The sequence below is a fragment of the Symphalangus syndactylus genome, chromosome 16 (genome assembly GCF_028878055.3).
Source record: "Symphalangus syndactylus isolate Jambi chromosome 16, NHGRI_mSymSyn1-v2.1_pri, whole genome shotgun sequence".
In the NCBI taxonomy this organism is placed as follows: Eukaryota; Metazoa; Chordata; class Mammalia; order Primates; family Hylobatidae; genus Symphalangus; species Symphalangus syndactylus.
Genome location: NC_072438.2, coordinates 39,022,988 through 39,044,560, shown reverse-complemented (window position 1 = coordinate 39,044,560; position 21,573 = coordinate 39,022,988). Strand labels below are relative to the sequence as shown.

General features: G+C 34.2%; 1 long non-coding RNA gene across 1 annotated transcript; it reads right to left on the bottom strand.

Moving 5' to 3' along the window:
* Positions 1–386: 386 nt before the first annotated feature.
* LOC134732687 (uncharacterized) lies at positions 387–18,959 on the bottom strand. Its single transcript, XR_010116114.1, has 3 exons — positions 18,915–18,959; positions 16,410–16,476; positions 387–463 (listed from the first exon to the last, which is right to left on the bottom strand). It is a non-coding gene; the product is annotated as an uncharacterized lncRNA (long non-coding RNA).
* Positions 18,960–21,573: the final 2,614 nt, after the last annotated feature.

Sequence of the window (21,573 nt, the reverse complement as noted above, 5' to 3'; positions counted from 1 at the left end):
TGTTACATCTCTTGTGTGATTAAAGTGCATATTGTGAATTTATATTGAAGGCACTGTTGGGAATATTTCCATCAGAATGCTTTAACCTTGGGATCAGGTTTGAAGAAGTATCAGGTATAAGGTGACATAAGCAACAAAAACTAACTCCACATAGGCCCAGTATGAAAGCTGTATAGAACCATAAAGAAAAGCACAGCTGGCGTGGTAGTATTGTAAAATCACAAAGAAAAGTATCCATCTTCCTGACTCCTTGCCCCAGTCACTCTCCAGCTTTTCTCATCTCCCGTTGTAAAGATTAAGCACATACCTCCCACCTCCCTATTCCTCCCTTCGTGTTGTGTTCTGACCACTCAAAGAACCCTGTCATCAATCTGAAATACCTGGCTCCCAAATTCAATCCATTCCATTTCTATTCCTTCATTAATTCCTATTTCTCCAGCACAGGCAAATCTCATGCAGTCCTCTGTAAAAAGAAATATTAACCAATGAACTGACCTTAAAGTTGTTACACAGAAAAACCAGCTTGAATAATTCCATTTATTACAAAATACATTTGTTAGTTCTCTATGTCCCAAGCTGTGTAGAACAAGGTCCCTGCCTTTGAGGGATTAGTATCTTAATTTTACATATAATGTTTGTTTGAATTTTATAAAAGGACAAATGCATCTGTAAGTAGAGGGATTGCTCAGAATACTAGCAGACTAAAGAAGCTGACTGAGTTTTGGAGAAGGATACCTTTCAAACAACAGTAAAATCACATCTCGGAACAAGCAATGGGTGCCTTGGGAAGGGTGGGGTGGGGCACACGTCATCTTCTTCTGGGGGAGAGAAAAAATTACTTCCCCTTATTTATTCATATCTCAAAATATAGTTTCCTTGTAAGGAATCTCAAGCCTCATTACATATTTTTATTTTGACATATTTATAGAATACTTTGTGTTGAAACTCTAAATGCTAGTCACTAACAGGCAAACACAGGTAATTATGACTTAAATACAGAGGCAAAAAACTCAGAGGAAAAGAGTAGAAAGTTCTAGAAACTTCCTCTTCTGGCCTCCCAACACCACCTCATGGAGGCATCTGAGAGCCAGACGCAATGAATTGAAAAGACCCAGCCCTTCTGTCCTCCTGGCTAACAAAATAGGTTGACTAAGACAGAACTTGCTCTCCAGGGCAGTTTTGTGTCTTGAGGCCTGGAGATTCCTGGAGTGCCCTCAGATGCTGGGCTGCATTCTCCACTCCTGCCCATACGCAGTGCTCTCCCTATCCCAGGGGCTCTCTGATTCACTGACATATTATAGCTCTAAATTTTTCTACACTTTTTTTCCTGTGGTTTGAAGAGTATGAGGCAGGAATGGGTCCTAAAGTATGAACTAAATTGAATTCTGCTCCTCAAAAAAATATGCTCAGGCTCTTTAGTTTGTAGTTTATCATTTCACAGAACAATGCCAACTGCTCGAAACTTGACAGAAGAGAGGAAATGAGAGAGAGAGAAAGAGAGAGAGAGAGAGAGAAAATATTAATGACAGTCATAAGAACAGTTTTGGTTCACAAGCTTAATAATACCCAAGAGTTTAGACTTTTTCCAAAGGAAATGTTAATTTCTTGATTAATGAAAAGACCTATTTTAGGAAACTTACCTGATATTCTCTTAGGTCTCCGTGATTGTGTTTTCTTTGGGGGTAACTATAATACTTGCAGGAAGTTGCCTGCATTCTCTCAGGCTAGTTATACATGAAGGAAGGGAGGAGATGGCAAATTAAGGGATGCTACTGCATAGGAAATGTTGGTACAAGCTCATACAAACTGTTTTGGGAGATAATTTGCAAGACTCAAATTGCAAAGGCTCAAATATACACGGTCAGAATTATGTAAAAGCCATCTGTTCTTTAGTTATATTTTGTTAGACTTACTATTGACCTAAATGCTGCTATACTGTCATGTGTAACTTACTATTTTTATAAATATATTCTTGCATCCGAAGTAATTACTATCTTTACCAAAACTTATGAGGGAGATACAAGGACAGAGAGGAAAAACTGTCTTCCCTACCCTTTAGTTTTATAGATGCAGAGATAGTAGATATCAGCTTATGTGAGTCATCATGATTTCAAGAAATTGCTTGCAGTCTCCTGACATTTCCTCTGACTAATTTTAATACATTGCTCACCTATTTCAAAATGGAGCAATGAGTAAGAATGCTAATCCTGAACTCTCTCTTTTTTTCAGTAATAGAGTGAGCATTTTTGAGAAAATAATATCTTGATTTCAGTGAGCGGATGGGCCTCACAGACATTTCATTAAAGCACACAACCTGTGACTAAAATACAAGATACTATTATTACTTTAAATTTCTAAGTGGAAAAGTGAGAGATAGAGTTTAGTTACTTCTGTAGGGGTACCCAGCAGATGACTGTTAATGTGACCTGATAGACTCCATTCTTTACTATTCCCCTAGAATCCAGATCTCTTTGAGTTTACCTTCCTGATATACTATACACCACCACGTTGAAGGCGTACATACTGTTTATGTATTGCCAGCCAAATATTTACTTCTCAAATGTTTTGTGCATTACAATTTAAGATGACTGTTTGGCTCACAATGTTTCCTCCAGTGACTATTTCCTGTCAAGTCCTCAAAGATTGATAACAATAAAAAAAACACTCCTGGATTAAATATTAAAATAAGCCTATCAGGCCGGGCGCGGTGGCTCACGCCTGTAATCCCAGCACTTTGGGAGGCCTAGGTGGGCGGATCACGAGGTCAGGAGATCAAGACCATCCTGGCTAACAGGGTGAAATCCTGTCTCTACTAAAAATACGAAAAAAAAAAAAAAAATTAGCCAGCCGTGGTGGCGAGCTCCTATAGTCCCAGCTACTCGGGAGGCTGAGGCAGGAGAATGGTGTGAACCCGGGAGGCGGAGCTTGCAGAGAGCCGAGATCACGCCACAGCACTCCAGCCTGGGCGACAGGACGAGACTCCATCTCAACAACAACAAAAAAAGCCTATCAGATTCTATATCTCCTGGTAATTTGAAATGTGAACAAAAATACATATGCTTTAAAATTATGCTGAAATGACTCATAAATGATAGCACTCTAGACAGAAAAAAGGTAGACATGCTTGTAGAGCCAAGAACCTGGGGAATCCCTGGGTTGTAGTCTTATGCTTTGTTGTTAATCTCTTACTTGATTCTACGATCTAACATAATGCCCACACACCAAAGAGGCATATAACCAAAAGAAAACTATAATTCAAATAGTTTGTATCTCTTTTTAAAAAAACTATTCTATTTATTCACATCCTACATAAATTTTTTTAAATCACCTGACCAAATAGTCATATTACTAAATGATACCTCTATCATCAGAAAGCCTTCTCAACTGTGTGCTTCTTCGTGTTCTCACATAGTTTTATCTTCTTCCATTAAGTCTAAATATGTTGCCTTTCATCTATTTCATCATCTATGCAACTATATACTCAGAAGTCCGTGTTTTAAAATCCCATACTGGTTTGAACACATCCACCTATTTATTGATTTGTCAGCAACAGTAAATAAATGAAAAACTAGATAAATATAAACACAAAATTTAAGTACCACCCAATTTCCATGAATAACTTTTAACATTAAAAATGTATAACTGTTAATAATTTACAAATTTGTTTTCTAAAAATAAATAATTTGGGTAAAATAAATATATTTTTCTTAAAATGCCTTTAAAAAGCATAGAGTAATACACAAAGAATAAAATCATGATGTAAGTGGTCTTGATTAAATATGCGAGTGTGTCATTAAATATTGCCATTACTATTGCTTCTCTAGAACACACACGGACTACTGTATGAAAAAGAACAATGAGAGGTTATAGAAGAAGAGGTGAAAAGGGAGTTCTAGATGAACTCTTAAGTCCTTAAGTTCACAGCATTTTTATGAATGTTTTGAAAGACTACAAGGACATCTATGAATCTAACCTTTGTATTTAACATAGCAACAGATAATGTTGATAAATATTTTTAACATGTAGATATTATAATTATTATGTATTATCATTACTATTTTCAAGTGCAGTTATAAAAAAATTTTACAAAAATCACAAAGTATAAAATCACTAACTGCTAAAATGATTAATTGGAAAAGATACAACTGATATTACATATGTAAATAAGAAACTACAAGTAAAAAATTACATTACATGCACATACTAACATACATACACAGAAATATATAAATAACAGATGAATACACATGAGGTTATGACCATGAATGTTTTGAAAATCCTTCTGTGATGTCATTATTTTTCCAATCTATTGTATTTTGAAGGGAGTCGGCAAAATTAGTGGATATGCTAAAATTAATTTTGTTACAATTCATAGATATAGAGAGTTTTGACGTAGGCTTTGAAACCATTTTGACTGAGCTCAAATCGAGGCTCTGCTGCTTACTAGTGTCTTCAAATTTAATTTTTTTTAGTAAAAGGGAAAATAATATTCAATGTCACAGTGTTGTTGCAAAAATGAAGTAAGATGAGTACATACTGGGCATTGCACAATTTCAATCTTATGTATCATTACTGATAACGTAGAAAATTCCCCCATCACAACATCCAATTTAGGGGGAAGGGAGTGAGAGCATTAGCATACCAGAAAGACAAGTATTCAGGGTGTGCCAACTGCATATAATATCCAATATGTCCTTAGGCTTAATGTATTGCTGTAAAGGGACTAACTCAAAATCACGCATAGTGTGTTGGTCGGAGTCAGTAAGAAGAATCTGCCTAGAAACTTTGATTGAAATATATATAATGAGACTGAATATATTTAAAAATCTACTACATTGAAGTATGAACTGTCACAAATGACTTAAGTTGCTTAAGATTATCTGTGATTATCCCATTTATTAAGAAGCAACATTATTACTTTTCACAATAAAATATTTATATGACAAAAAATTCATTGCAATAATTAGTGGAAAAAATATAAAATATTCATTTTATTTTCACTGTCCTTTAGAAAGGAAAAAGAAATCTTGTTAAAGGAAGAATACATGATTAATATTTAAATGATAAAATATATTATTATTATTTTAGTTTTATTCATGTGTATATTTTTTAAATTTCAAATTTATTTTAGATACAGGCGGTACATGTGCAGATTTGTTACATGGGGATGTTGTGTGATGTTGAGGTCTGGATGGAGTATGGATCCTGTCTCCCCAGTAGTCAGCATCAGGGTAGTTTTTTAACCCACCTTCTCTCCTTTGACACTCTAGTAGTTCAGTGTCTATTGTTTCCGTATTTATGTCCATCTGTGCTCAATGCTTAGCTCCACCTTATAAGTGAGAATGTGTGGTGTTTGGTTTTCTGTTCCTGCATTGATTTACTTAGGATTATAGCCTCTAGCTCCATTCATTTTGGTGCAAAGGATATTATTTGATACTTTTGATAAAATATATTACTTTTATTGAAATCAGTTTGTATTAAAGAGCTACGTTAAAAGTCAGTTTTAGCTTTGGTAATTTTTAAAGTATTTTGATAAAATATTATAGCTGCTTTTTGATTTTTTGGTCTTTCTGTATCTCCTATTTTAGTCCACATCTTTGATGCAAAATATTACTGAATACTGGTATCAAACCAAGAGAAAGAGAAAATGACTATATCTCAACCCTATATAACTTCTGGTTTCCAATATACAGTTATGTGGGTCAGACTGTGCACTGACATGTGAACTAACCATTTCCATAGGATATATAAAAAGAGAAGAAATATCGATTTATTTAGACATATATTGGCCAATATTGCTCTTAAATACTGTTGCCAGTACACCATTCCAGTTACAGTAGAAAATAAGCATGTTTTATTTTTAATTTTTAAATAGTAAACTACATCTCAAACCTTTCCTTCTAATACAAAAATACAGAAAAAGTACACAACTACTATCACACTGGCTGACATAGATTTAAAAATTTTATAAGATTATGAATTTCTAACAATTAATTAACAGGCTTTTGTTGAATGCATATTGTATATATGTGCAATATAAAGTATTAAGGGGGGGAAACAAAACAGACAATTGCTCCACAGTTTCAAGGGTTAGCATTTTAAGTCCAAACTTTAAAGTATTAATATTGCTAAAGATATTGGACTTGAGAACATGTACCTACAAGTTTGCCTAATATGTTTGACAAATTTGTGGTATGATCTTAAATGAATTGTTGATTTTTTTAATGTCAGATTCTTCCTCTGTAAAACGGTGATGACGACAGTAGTGACTATAGAGATGTATATTTCATGGTTTTATCAAGAGGGGTTAGTAACATTGCATACGTGGCTTAGCATATGGCCTAGTGCATACCAAGTGTCCAATAAAAAGTGAGGTATTTTTATTATAAAATCTTAGGAGTTGCTTTGTGGTATATATTTTCACAAGTAGACATGATATAAGTGGCTATTTCTCTTGATATGCTGAACTTGAAATACCCACAATGAAATATGTGGGAAATCAAAGGTCATGACCATATATTTAATCACATAATATTCTTTAGTTGTAGAGAAACTTTCTTTTTTCTTTCATTTTATAGAAACTTTAATTAATATTCTATAATGACATATTCTCTTCAAAACATCCTTTTTTCTGCCTTGCTATCAATGAACTTCTTACATGGGCTTAACTTACAGAAACTTAAATATTACATTTCTAGGAAATATTTGCATGAAAAAACAAACTCTTGATTCAAGTGAATGGCACACACTTTTGTTTTATAGACTGAGCAACAGCAGTCCCAACATACAACATAGAAAGCTGCCTGCTCTCGTTGTTGTTAAGACTTGCTTGGATTGGTACAGAAACCTGTAATTTATTTTCCATTGTGCCTTACAGAAGCCTGACAGAAATAAGGCTATAATATTCATTTATGTCAGTGGCCATGGAAGCGAGCACATGTAATTCTGTATTCCTCAGTAAAGTCCACAATTTTCATTTCCTCATTTCCTCTTCCCTTCAAATTTTTGGAATAAAAGTTACCAATATTATGGCCCAATAGGAATTTACGTACAGCTTTTAGAAGAAAGATAGGGCTTTTTTTCTTTCTTTGGAAGAATTCTGTAACTGCCCAATGGGTTCTTCTTGCTCATTGCACAGATAGAGACAATTTACTGTGACAGCATTATTGCAATAGAGAAAGATTTTAACAAATGCAGAGCTGACTAAATGGAGGAATCGAGTTTTATTAGTCAAATCAGTCTCCAAAAATGTTTGGATACTAGGGTTTTTTAAGGATAATAGGACAGGCAGGGGGCCAGGGATTGGGGAATGCTGATTGGTTGAGTCAGCAATAAAATCGTAGGGGGTTGAAGCATGTTATTCTTTTTGTCTTCATTCCTGGATTGGATCACAGAACTAGTTGAGCCAGCTTACCAGTCTGGGTGGCACCAGCTAGTTCATCAGAATGCAGACTCTGAAAAATATCTTGAACACCAGTCTTTGGTTTTACAATAGTGATGTTATCCATAGGAGCAACTGGGGAGGCTAGGAATCTTGTGGGCTCTGGTGGCATGACTCCTGAGCCATAATTTGTAATCTTGTGGTTAATTTGTTAGTTTTAGAAAAGCAGTCTGGTCCCCAGGCAAGGTGGCAGTTTTTGGGGGAAGAGCTGTTACCATCTTTGCTTCAAAATTAAACTATACACTAAATTCCTCCTATAGCTAGTTCGGCCTATGCCCAGGAATGAACAAGAGCAGTTTGGAAGTTAAAAGCAAAATGGAGTCAGTTAAGTCAGATTTCTTTCACTGTCGTATTTTTTCTATGTCAAATTTTTCTCATTGTCATAATTTTTGCAAAGGCATTTTCAAGTCTGCTATGGCTTGGATGTGTTCCCTCCAAAATTCATGTTGGAACTTAATCTTCAATGTGGTGGTGTTAAGAGTTGAGGCCTTTCAGAAAGTGATTAAAGAGTACTGGATTGTGCGTCATTAAAGGGCTGCAGAGAATTAGTTTAAATCTTTTTTTTTCCCTTCTGCCTTGTGCCATGAGAGGAGGGCCTCACAGCAAGAGGGCCCCTATCAGACACTAAACCTGCTGGCACCTTGATCTTGGATGTCCCAGCTTACAGAACTGTGAGAAATAAATTTCTGTTATTTATAAGTCACCCAGTCTCAGGAACTTCGTTATAGCAATACAAATGGATTAAGACAAACTCTAAAGGTAAAGGGAGAATAAAATGGCTTTGATTTACTTTATAATACGAAGAGTATAAATTCAATTATGAATCACTTACATAGGCACTTTCTCTCCCTTTCTCTCTCTCACTGTGTCATAAACACACACAATCTCTCTCTCACACACACACACACACACACACACTATATTTATCATAGTAGTTAGAACTTAGATATCTTTGTTCCTGTGTAGTGCAACAAGAATTCCTTTGTTTCCTTACTTATCTACGGTGTTAACTTGTGATTAATGCTTTCCAAAGCAAGACAACTAAAAAAGATTACTTTGGTGTTTGAGATTATTTTAATCTAATTCCTCATTTAGTGATTTCTATTAAAAATTGAATTGACACACAGTTCAAAAGTACCAGAATCATCATATTTAAATGCCTTTATGATGAACTATGAACATTCACCAATTAATCTCCTCAATGTTTCCAATCAATTAATTTTCCAACGCTTGAAAAGAAGGGAACAACACAGAGAGCTCATTTCCCAGTTGATGGGCATGTGTTTTAACTATGAACAGTACTATGAGAATAAATTATTTGGTATTGAAATATTTATCCCTGTTGTTCATAAGGTTTTAATTGTAATCCTATCCTTTTGATTAGAGATTAGAAGGTTAAAACTTGACATATTGTAATGTGAGAGAGGCTTGGTGATTCATGCTTTTCAATTTCACGTAATGCATAGACATGACTCGTTTGAAATTTTGAAGAGACAACATGAAAGGAAAAAACCCTGTAATCAGTCAACTTCAGTACATACCTTTTTTTATTTTGCTTTTGTTTGTTTGTTTTGAAAGCTTTATCAAAACATTCACTCTTTGGTGAAAAGGGTAGATATGCTATTCTTGTTATATATAGTCATTAAAAATAATATGTATGGAATTTCTTTGTGAAAATGAATCTACTTCATTTTAAGTTAAAACAAGTAGATTTTTGCTATGTTTTGTCTATAAAGATTTAACAGGCTTCCTTAGAAACAATATGATGTTTATTTTTAAGTTTTTTAAAGTTTAATTTATAGATAAAAATAATAATACAACTAGTGACAACAAGTAAAAGCATGCAGTAGTAAATTGTAAGGGTGGATAAGCAAAAAAGCAAACATGAACTCAAAGAAAATTACTTATAAGGGTTTTCTCTCACTATTAATAGATTCGTGATTATGATGTGTGAGGCCAGTTTGTTATTTTGTTTTTTTATCTTTAACCAACCACTTCATTTTTTTTTCAGTAATAATGCTTCCAGTTAAGATAATCTGGTACATAGAGACCATAAAAATATAAATGATAATAATAACAGAAATGATAAAATATTTATTTAGTGCCTGCTCTTTTTCAACTATTATCTTAATTAAGTCAGATTATAAGATAGGTCTATTTATCAAGTTCATTTTATAAATTAAGAAACTGAGGCAGAAGATTCCTAAGTGGATCAAGGCCACACAACTAAAAAAAAGAAGGAATCAGGATTTTAGACCAGGTTTCCCTGATTCTACACCTCAGGCACTTAAATATTGGTTACATTACTTTTGTTACTGTCTAAAAGGTCAGTTTTTTTGAGTTATAATTCTATTATCTGTGATTAGAAATCAGCATATTATTCACAACATTTTTCTTTTGGAACTAATATCAAATTTATTTATTTAACTTATATGTTTGAAGAAAATTACCATAACGTTTTGTTATAATAAGTGCATTTATTATAATTAATGGATTATGATATACATTAAATTTGGAGCAAAATTTAGAGAAATACAAATACTTAGTTGCAGCCTGTGCAAGCATGAATACAAATTAATTCATAATAATTAAATTATTAATAATCAATACATGACAATAAGATACAATAATTAATTATTATGAATTAACAATTTAAATAATTAATAGATTACAAAATGGAAATATCTGCCACAAATAACTTTTAGTTGTAAGAATAAAAATGTATGTGAAATAATTATTAAAGTATTTATCACATTTATAAATGCGTTATATAAAGAATGGTGAACTCTACCTGTAATGGGCCAGTTAGTAAATATTTGGGGCTTTGCAGGCCAGATCAACTCTGTCACAACAATTCAACTCTGCCGCTGTATTATGAAAGCAGCAATAGAAAATACATGAACCAATGAGTATGGCTGTATTCCAACGCAAACCTTTAAAAAGTGAGCAGAGAGCCCCAAATTATATTATCATTTTATACAATAATTTTACAGTATGTTAATATAATTAATAGTCAACACTGTTATGTGGAACATGAATATGTAAATTCAGCTATAGCGAATTCCAGCCATCAGAAGGGCAAAAATTAAGTATTTATATACTCAGGTGAAAATCAACACTGCCCATAATTGTGATCTAAGTGATGTGATGCAGATACTTTTGTATTCAAGAAGAGAGAGTGATCAGCGAAGATTTGAGTCGTAGAGGTAATTAGCCAGGATATAAAATGTATTCAGATATTGAGTAAAGAGAAAGACTGGCTTCTGCACAATTTTGTTTCTTCTTTGATCTCAGTGCTTTCTTATGTTGGCTACTCTCTATAGTTCAACTAATTGATTTACTATTCTCCCAATTTCTGGAATGTTTCTTTGTCCCCTTTCCTTTGATTCTCTTCCTCATAATTGGGTCCATCTCTACGTAATGACATAGTTTCCATTTCTCAATTCCAGTATGAACATATACATCCTGTAGAAAGCATTTTCTGAATCCTTCAACATATTCCTCCTTGCTCAATAATTTGGCTATTTTGCAGCACTCACATTCTAGATATTAATATCCCTTTGTCTATGTTTCTCCTCATTCCCACAGTAGTTGTTTAATTCCTTGAGAGTCTTATTTATTTGAATAGTTTAATAGTGGCTCACCATCAGAACGAAAATGTAGGGACATGCAGTAATATCTATTGAACTGAATTAAATGCCTCCAGATTAAACTGAAACAAATAAGTAAGCTACGGAAACCAACAAGTGTTTTAAATATATTGCTAACAACAACTGAATAATCTATGACTTAGAGCTGTATCCAATCGGAGGTTAACTGTGTTGCCATCAGCCTAAAATAACATCATGTTTATAGTATCTGTCTTGACCAACACTCTTATGCATTTTTGCCTACTGAGTAGAGATGGCAAAGTGTTAATTTTGTGGAAAATATTGCTATTCAGTTGATAGAAGGGTTTTCTAAGTTACCTAACGTGTAACTACTTCAGTCTACTGGAGCATGGACTTCTATCTCCACAGGAACCTTTTAACTTCTCATCTAACTTCAAATATTTTACAAATTTGGAAACATATTCTCTGTTTTCCTAGCTTATGCTGTCTGGATTGGAGAACTTTCAGCTTTAAACAAATGTTTTCCATGTACTATCTATGTTGCCCATATTGCACTGATATTTTTAAAATCCTATGTGTGATCTTTGCATCCATGACCATCACAGATAGCATATATAGTAGATGTTAGTGCTGCTCATCATTTTCGGTTCTTCTGCTTTCTTGGTTCAGAATAAGGATGCATGGCCTGCCTCATTTGAAAATGGATGAGGCCCTTTGACTAGTTTTAACCAAAAGCTTGTGAACATGAATGAGATATATCGTTCTTCTGAAAAGCATTTAATTGCCAGTGAGAACTTCCAGAGCTCTATTTTTACTCTGCTGTGGTGACTAGCAACATTCAACATGTTTGCCATCTGTCACTCTTGGTCTAAAAGTAACTAGAGTTGCTGACCTATGATGAACATACAGAACGAGCAAAATATAAACATTTATTGTTTGAACCTCCAAGATTTAGGATTGACTGTTACCAGAGCATCACCTGATCTATCCTGAATGATGCAGAAATCAGAATCAGAACAGGAATGCTGCTGTAACAAAACAAACAAACCTCAACATGTGGCAGCGTCTTATGGATAGATCATTTCAGGGTGAAGAAACTGAACAATAAAGATCTATGTTATTTAGTGGCAGAAACATTTGGTTAAAGAATCACCCGAGATACTTTGGAACTCAGAATATAAAGCTGAGACTGCTGTAATGCTCAGATAATAGGTTGGACATTAGAATTATAGTAGCCAATGTTGTATGAACTGCATTCTATTAGCTGCATTTGACAAGCTATTACAATTAAGAAATAGCCTCAGTAAATAATTAGGCCTTGTAAAAGCAGAGATAAAAGGATAAACAGAGAGAATCCACAAATAGAGAAGTTTTTAAGTTGGAAAAGGCTGCTGCTTCTTCACCCTAAAGAGATTAAGATAAAAATGAGAAATGTTACAAGCAAAAATACCAATCAAAATTTATTTTGCAGGAGGATTAAATCAAATAGAGGACCATTATACACTGATTGTTAAAATGTCTGAAAGAATTGTTGTGGTTCCCAAAAAATCTCTTTTGTTGACAGGATTGTTCAGGAAAGCTCTCATAGTGTAACATGCCCATTAAAATCTGATAAGCTCAAGTTATCTGTGATTAAGAAGCATATATTATATCAAACAGGACTGTGGTATTATTGTTGCATAAAACTAACTGCATGCAAATTGTTAAGAAGCTGAAGAAGTTATTGGGAGACTTCTATGGCCAAAAAAAACCTTCAACCTTGACTAAAAGATAAAGTGATAGCTAAGGTTTGAAATGAATTTATCTGGAAAGCAATCAGGCTGAGCATACTATTCAATGTTCAAGGATAATGTATTCTTCCAATTTGAACTTAAGGTATGGAGAGTAAGGAAAACAAAGAGGGTAAATTCTCTCAGAGAGGTGCAAAGAACCACAAAAAATGTTAGACTACGGGAATTATCTTCCAGGACAGAATCAGAGAATATTCTAGGAACATTTCTCACCACTGGAATAGGAGTACATCAAAAAGTTTCCCCAGAATTGCTACAGATTACTATGTATGTGTCTTGTATCTTCTGCTTTTTAAATGTGAGTACTGATTGCAGTTTTAAGGCATCTGTTGTACCATTTTATATCAGGTTGTGGGGACACATAACAACTAGATCAGTGATCCGCAACCTTTTGGCACCAGAGGCCGGTTTCGTCAAAGACACATTTTGTATGAACAGGCGTGAGAATGGATGGTGTCAGGATGAAACTTTTTCACCTCAGATCATCATCTGACATTAGATTCTCATAAGGAGCGCACAACCTAGATCACTTGCAGGGCGCAGTTCACAATAGGGTTTGCACTCCTCTGAGAATCAAATGCCTTGGCTGATGTGACAGGAGGCGGAGCTCAGGCGGTAAAGCTCCCTTGCCCACTGATAGCTCCTGCTGTGCGTCCTGTTAGGAATAGGCCACAGACTGGTATGGATCCAACGTCCCCAGATTGGGGACCCCTGATGTAGATCAAGAAAAGCCATTTCTGGTCCTGATGTGGGGAATTTAATGTATCACCTTCGTATACAAAGACTGCCATTCGTCATCCAAATAATCTCAATCTTTATATTACTATTGTGAATAGTGAAGGCTTAATGTGTTGTTTACTTTGAGGTCCAAGTAAGTATATATTATACAAAGAAAAGACAGAGAATCAGATAGTCCTAGTCCATTTGGGCTGCTATAACAAAATACCATAAACTACTGTGTGGCTTAGAAACAACAGGAATTTGGCCAGGTGCGGTGGCTCAAATCTCTAACCCCAGCACTTTGGGAGGCCGAGGCAGGTGGATCACTTGAGGTCAGGAGTGTGAGACCATCCTGGCCAGCACGGTGAAACTCTGTCTCTACTAAAAATACAAAAATCAGCTGCGTGTGGTAGCGGGCCTGTAATCCCAGCTACTCAGTAGACTCAGGCAGGAGCATCACTTGAACCTGTGAGGCGGAGGTTTCATTGGGTCAAGACCACACCACTGCACTTGAGCCTGGGCCACAGAGCAAGACTCCATCTCAAAAAAAAAAAAAAAAAAAAAAAAAAGTCACAGTTCTGGAGGCTGAGAAATCCAAGATCAGGACACTGGCAGATTCAGTGCCTGGTGAGGGCCTGCTCTCTCGTAGATTGTGCCTTCTGCTGTCTCTTCACTTGATGGAAATGGCAAAGCAGTTCTCTGGAACCTCTTTCATAAGGGCACTAATTCTATTCATGAAGTCTCTGCCTTCCGAAAGGCCTTTCAAAAAGCCCCTCTTCTAATACCTTCACCCTGGTTGTTAGGATTTTAACATATGGATTTGGGAGGAACATAAACGTTCAGACCACAACACAGATACTTGATGATTAGAATAGTGGAATGTGCTAATCCTCAGTCAATTCAGCAAATGTTTCTGGTTCTTCTCCTCTTAGGTATTTGGTAGGATGTATTTTTTGGCCCCCTTCTAAGTGGATGTAGACAAATGACTAGATATGGCCTTTGAGTTACGAGCGTAAGTGCTGATGCATAACTTCCTTTGTCTTTAGAGTCGTAGCCAGCAAAATTTGAGCTAATGGCTATAAGTCATAGATAACTAGGAAAAGCAAGGTGGCTTGCCAAACATCAATGGACATGAAAGACAGCAAGAAATGAAACTTTGTGGTTTTCAAGGTCTTGAGGTTTTTTTAGCCGGGGAAGGGTATTTGTAATTTGGCCTATGCTGACGGATTCAGCATGCTTTCTAAAAATCAGCAGGATGAGCTGTTTCTTTAACAAATAAGCATACTTTTTCTAGAAAGAACTAAAAATAGATTCTATGCATAACAACAAAATATTTTAAAGACCTGACATTAGGAAAAGGAAAGCATGTTGTTACCAAGCCAATACAAAATTGTTATGCAAAATGACAATACTACACATCAATCAAATTTACATATGAGTGTATCTATTATTAATACCCGATATTCCAGAACACTTGAGTATAGACCACAAATAATGATATTCACAAAATAAGTTGTCACGTTTAACTTAGAAAGGAAGTCAGTGTACTGTATGAAGGAGACTTAGGATGACTTCCATTGTGCTTAAACTTGAGGAACTAACCTGTTAGTCTGAAAATTGAAACAGTGTATTTTTTAAAATACATATCAAAATCATGATATTGTTTTTCCATTGCCAGGCTGACAAAGAATACTAGCTCTGAAAGACTGTTACTTAACCGATTTATCTTCAAAAGTAAGGAAAATAGTATATAAACTGCCCAAAATCTCTCCAGTGTCTCAATACAGCTAAAAGCTGTACCATTAATAGTGCCGGTTGTCAAAAGAAAATTTTCATATCAAGATAAAGTATTTAGCACTGAATCATCCCTAGTAATCATTGAACTCAAGGCCTTCAAACACAGAGTCATTTCACAATAGCAATTTTTGCTCCCAGTTGTTGATGTAGCTCTTTCCACTGTATTCCCAAAGACAAAAACAAAACAAAACAAAACAAAAACAGATTATGAAGGCAGGATTTTGAAAACATTTTACACCTATTCAAGTGAATGTGTGGCTTCAAAATTAATTTATGAAGTATTATAAGGAAAATTGGTGGAAAAGAAGTACCGAGAGCTTCTGAAAAAAAAATGCAAATGTGTTATGCACATACATGAGCTTCAAGGAGTGAAGACAATAGGCCATTGAGTACATTGACTAGATACATTTTGGTGTGTATACCCATACTAATAATGTAAAATCATCATTAAATTATCCTAAATAATTATTTTTTTATACTTTATTCCTCTCTTTCTCCTTCAGACCTACTATGAATACAAAAATAAGGTTTTGATACTTTGGTATTTAAATAAAATAATGCATCTGTCTCAGAAATGACCCTCTTGTCTCTCCTGAGATGGACAGGGTGCCTCAAGAATTGACATAAAGTCCAAGAATGCTAAGAATTTACTCAGCCTAAATGTGAATCCTACCTATGATGGAGAAACAGAAACATTTTAGTGAGATCAGTTTATTAGTGACTGCTTTTTCTGTTGATCTGTTGCTTAAAGTGCTTCCACAACTGATGTCAGCAACACAGTAATCAACAAAAATACAAAGAAAAGGAAATGTGACGGTCTTTCTGGCCCTTGTCAATATATCCACAATTCTGTTCCACTGCATGTGTCACACCCTCCTTGAGCATGCCAGGTTTTCCCACCAGGAAAATTCTTATTATTTTTTAGTAGTTTTACTTTTTATTCCAAATGTAAATCTATACACCCTTCCTTCACCCTGCACCTGCACACATACACATACACATACACACACACACACACACACACACACACAGTTACTTTCAAAAGCTGACCTGTTAATATGATCTTGGCTCATCACACAAAATCTGAGTTGGTCAGCTCCTTTTTTCCATTTCCATACTGAAAAATATATATATGAAACATCGCATATATCAGGCTCTTAAATGGGCTCCTCAGCCTTTCCTTGCCTGCATCTCAGAAATGCACGATTGCTCTTTCCAAATATAGCAATGCGAAAACATGATTTCTGTTTTGACATACCTTTAACCCACCTCTTTATTCCTTAAAATTACAGTCTGATTTAATTCTAACTTAGCTCAAATAACTCAATCTTCAGTAGCCTATGATTGCATAATAAAATTATAGTTTATCTTCTGCATATATTATGATTATACAAGACTACACTGGAATAAATTCCCCCAAATTAGACCTCTGCCATTTATTGCTTGCTATTTCTGGAACATTTCAAAGCGTATTTTAGATGCTCACTAAATGAGTCCATCAGATCCAGTCACCTTGATGTTATCTGTACTGTTCTCCTGCTCCAGATCCCAATAGTCTGCATGTACTGTTTAAAAAACCACATGGATAATCCTCATCAGTACTATGTTTTTGAATCAGAAATTCAATATCATGGCAAATGAAATGTCTTTAAATGATTGCCAAATTGTCGAAGATTCTGACACAGGTAAAAAAAAAAAAATATTTCTCACCTGTTCTGTACCTACCCCATATTATATCATAGGACCAAAAGCTTTGTTGCTTTTGCCCTGAATCTAAACTGAAAAGATTTATCATTCCTGGTGTAAAAGTCTTTTGAAAATTCAGTAAGAAAGGACTTTTTGTCCTTCTTAGTGAACATATATTCTACTTAACATAGGAAATAAACATGATACCAGTAAGTTCACATTTTTATAATTGCCTTATAATTTTCCCTATTTTTCTACCACTCAGGTTTAGAATTTTTTTTAAAATACCCTATTGAATCATATAAACTTATGAAAATAAAAAAATATAAAAAGATGGAAATATGAAAATTTCCACACTTGTAGTTGACTCAATAAATAATTGGTTAACTTTCTGATGCAATAGCTAAAAATGCTGGATTTTTATACAGTTTTAAAATCTTATCTTTTTTTATGATGAGGAAAATGAAATCTTAAGACCAAAATCTACATTTATTTACAGAGCTAAGTAAACCATAAAATCAGTTTTCAACACAAGACTTTTTGCCCAACTATGATCTTTAGCTTCAGGTTTTACATCCTTTTGGGAGAAAGGACACAGGTGATAAAACCTAGGCTTCTAATAAGCTATAATCCCTAAGGTGCTATATTACTTGCCTTAGAGTAGAACAGAAAAAAAATCTTACCGGTTACCAATTCCCTTACCCTGTGAGTAAAGGGTAAAAAGAGAAAAATTTTCCCATCTTGGGCATTTATGTTAGTGGTAGAAAAGAATAAATGAAAAAAAAAAACTTCAGATTTGATTTCATAACCGTAAGCCACATTTGCACTAAAATTCACACTAGGGAAATTATATGGAATAAAAACAGAAATCAAACAAAATTCTATTTGAAAGTATCCTGGGTTGTCAGTGTCCCCAGTCCTGGAAACAGGAAATATACATAATCTTGAGAAGTACATAAAGCTACTTCACAACCAAATCTGAAATAATTCTCCCTGGTAAAATTCCAGTGAATATCGGCTCACAACAAACGCAAAGACTGTCGACCCAGAATTTTATAACTAGCAGAAAATAAACACACACACAAACACACAAAAGAGAAAGCAAACTTTCAAAATGGGGAAGAAATGAGGGTGAAAGTCAAGATGCTTTCAGACAGGCAAAATGCAAGAGTCATGACAAACAGATTTTTATCAATAGGAAATTCTATGGTGTATAATTCATGCATGATTACATTAATTTTAATGAAAGGTCTAAACAGTAAGATGATGAGTAAGAATAATGGTAAGCATCTGAGCATTTTAATAAACTGCATCACATGATGATTATAAAGTTTGGAAGTTTAAAAAACAACTAATAACAATACAATTTTATAAATTAGAAGGAGATTTTCAATTGTTCAACATTCCTGCAATGCTAGAAGGTGGATAGAATTTTTGATAAACACTAAAGTTTGGTATTTTAAATTGGCAGATGAAAATTTCTAGAGTAACCACTAAAAGAAAAGAGGTAAAATGTACGACTTCTAAACAAGTAGAGGGAAAAAAATAGAATGAAAGAAAAAAAATGTATAAAACGAAGTAAAACTACAACTGAGGAAGCAAGTCAAGGAAGACAAAAAGTACAGAAGAGATGAACCTCATGCTCAGTGAAGTTAAACAACACAGAATGAGCACCGTTTCACAAACATTAGATTGCCAAAATTAAAACTAAAGTACTGCAATAATAATATACTATAGAGGATATAAAGCAATAAGATTATTTAGTAATTACATACAGGAGTATCAATTAGTACAATCACTTTATGAAATAATTTGGCATTAACTGATAAAATTGAGTATGCAAATATTTTTTAAATAGGTAAATCATACCTAGGTTTGCACTGATAGTAGCTCCTCTGTGTACACATCCAAAGACCTATAAGAACATCCAAGCTCACAGTTTAGATGGAAACAATCTTAAATTACCTTAAATAATGAAATGGATAAATTAAGAGTAATATAGTTAATTAAAAGAACTCTGTATGTCTGAAAAACTGATTAATTAATGTTGCATTCAACCACATGGATGAACGTCAGAAAATTGTTTGAAATGTTTTAAATGTTAAACTTTTTAATAATGCAAACCAATGTAGTAAAACTCTTAAAATAGTAAAAATGATAAACCTAAAATTTAGTTAATAGTTAATCCTGAAGAGGAAAGAGGTTGGGATGTGTATACAAAGTGATTTTAAGATACTATTCTCTCTTTTAAACTGGATAGCAGTACACGGATGTCCAACTTATTTTACCTTTAAAATTCACTCCTGTTTTAGTAATATGGTTTCATATCTCTCTAATATTGAACGAGAATGACAGGTACGGTTTAATAATTTCAGAGGTCATGGAAAAGTTGTCCTTACTGGCCCTGCTGGTAGCATCCAGGCCCCTATTTATTCAGGCTCCCTAAAAGGTGCTGTAAGTGTTTTTATATTAATCCATTTCTCCATCCTGTGGTCTTGCCAAGCTTCCTTTCATTTTCCTTTTTGTCATTATGCCTTTTACGCATTTAACTATCTATATATTTATTGATTTTAACAGATATTCTAAGAACTTCAAGGCATACCCTAAAATGCGTTTTAGTTTTTTTGAAATATTTTAACAAGAAATTGCAATTTTTCCCATAAGATGCCAAAAGGGCAGTAGCATCACAATATTTGTGTAATTTCATGTTCACATCGATTATTGATTTTAAATGGATTGTTTTGTCCATAAAGTTTCGATTCAGTGCTGGTTATAGAATTAAAACCCAAGCATAGTCTACTGGCTTTCAGTTTTTTGCACAACCATTTTTCTCCCCACACTATTAATTTTGAGAGTCAGAGGATTAGGACTCCACATGCATTAAATGTGCTGTAAAGTTTAAAGGGTTGTCTGTTTTGAGACTTTTTTTCTAAATGTATTCTGTGGTTTTTCAGACAGTGCACGTATTTCAACTTTTGTCTTCATTAGCATTTTATACTGCATCATCTAACATTTAGCTGTTTACATTTTTTCTTATCCTTTCTGATGGGCAAAAAACTGTGTAAACATTCCACAAGAAACCTTTAGGGTTTATATTATCTCTTTTGTCAAGTAAAGTAGTTGAAAGAAAACTACAGCAAATTCAAAACTGCACCCTTAGGTCAATGTGGAGCAAGTATAAGATGATTAATATCTGAATGTAGATGTTTTTCAAGCCAGATACTCTTTTGTTTTGTTTGCCTTTAGACTAAGCAAAAATAAAGCATTCAAGCAGAATGTAATCTTTACACTCTGGATGTCAATGCTTTGTTGGCAGAGTTGTTCTTCATGCCCTGGCTATTTTTGCAAAACCTCCAAGAAAGTGATATATCTTGGTTTTCTATTTTACAAAAGCCCTCTTCTCTTCATCACTTGAGATGCATAAGTAGTTTTAAAATCCATTTGGTGAAGATACTGTGGAAAGCATTAGTCTGCTACAGTCAATTAGTCTTCATCAAAAAATTAAAGAGGGTACTTCTCTTTTAAAATAAAACAGGAGTAATTGAGAACTCAGTATTAAGCTGAACTCACTCTAATTCTGGGGCACTGAGGCTCTCGGCATGACAAAAAGCCACTGAGGTCTCAAATGTGCACGTAAGCATTAGTTTGCAGAAGAGTGTAGTCCAACATGACAAGTGTAGTCCAACATGACAAACACTTCACCCTTCCCCAATGAAAGAGGGAAGAAAACACATTCACCAAATAGAATAACTTAAAATGATTTAAGAACATTAATGTAACCCTCTAAAAAGGATTTTCAAACACAGGCTCAGAAAGACAAAGGAAGAAATTACCTCTCCAAAACAATAAATGCAGAGTGTGACACACACAAAAAATTATGACAAAAGAAAAAGAAATAATAAGGTAATCTGTAAAGAGTTTTTGAAAATTAAGTACAACCTTTGAAATAATTTTAATATCTAAGACAAATCAGCTAAATGGATACCACGAATGAGAGAATTTGTGACTAAATGATCAAGCTGAGGAACTCTCTCAGGATGCAACACAGATATATGTACAAATAAAGTCAGAGAAGCCTGATGAGGTACTATTACAATATTCATCTAATAAGAACTTCAGAATGAAACAGTAAAAATTAGGTGAGGAAAGCGCAATAATTAGAATTTTTCAGAACTGAAAGTAAGATTTCTCGTATGAGAACAATCAGCAAGTGTTGAGCAGGAAATTGAGGAGAGGAAAAAAGCAAATACATTAACACACTGCAATGATTCCGCTCAACATTAAGACCAACAAAATTCTAAAAGCTTCAACAGGTGAAAGACAAAACACCAGTAATGGAATGAAAATGAGACTATTTGCATCTTGTCTGTTTCCGTACTATTCAATACAAAGAGAAATCAGAAAATGTCTTCAAAGGGCTACATATAAAAACTTTATACAAAATTCATATATAAAAAATTATTGCTCAAGCTTAAAAGTGAAATACAAACATTCGAAAATGATGAATTTAGCTTATGTTTAAGCAAAA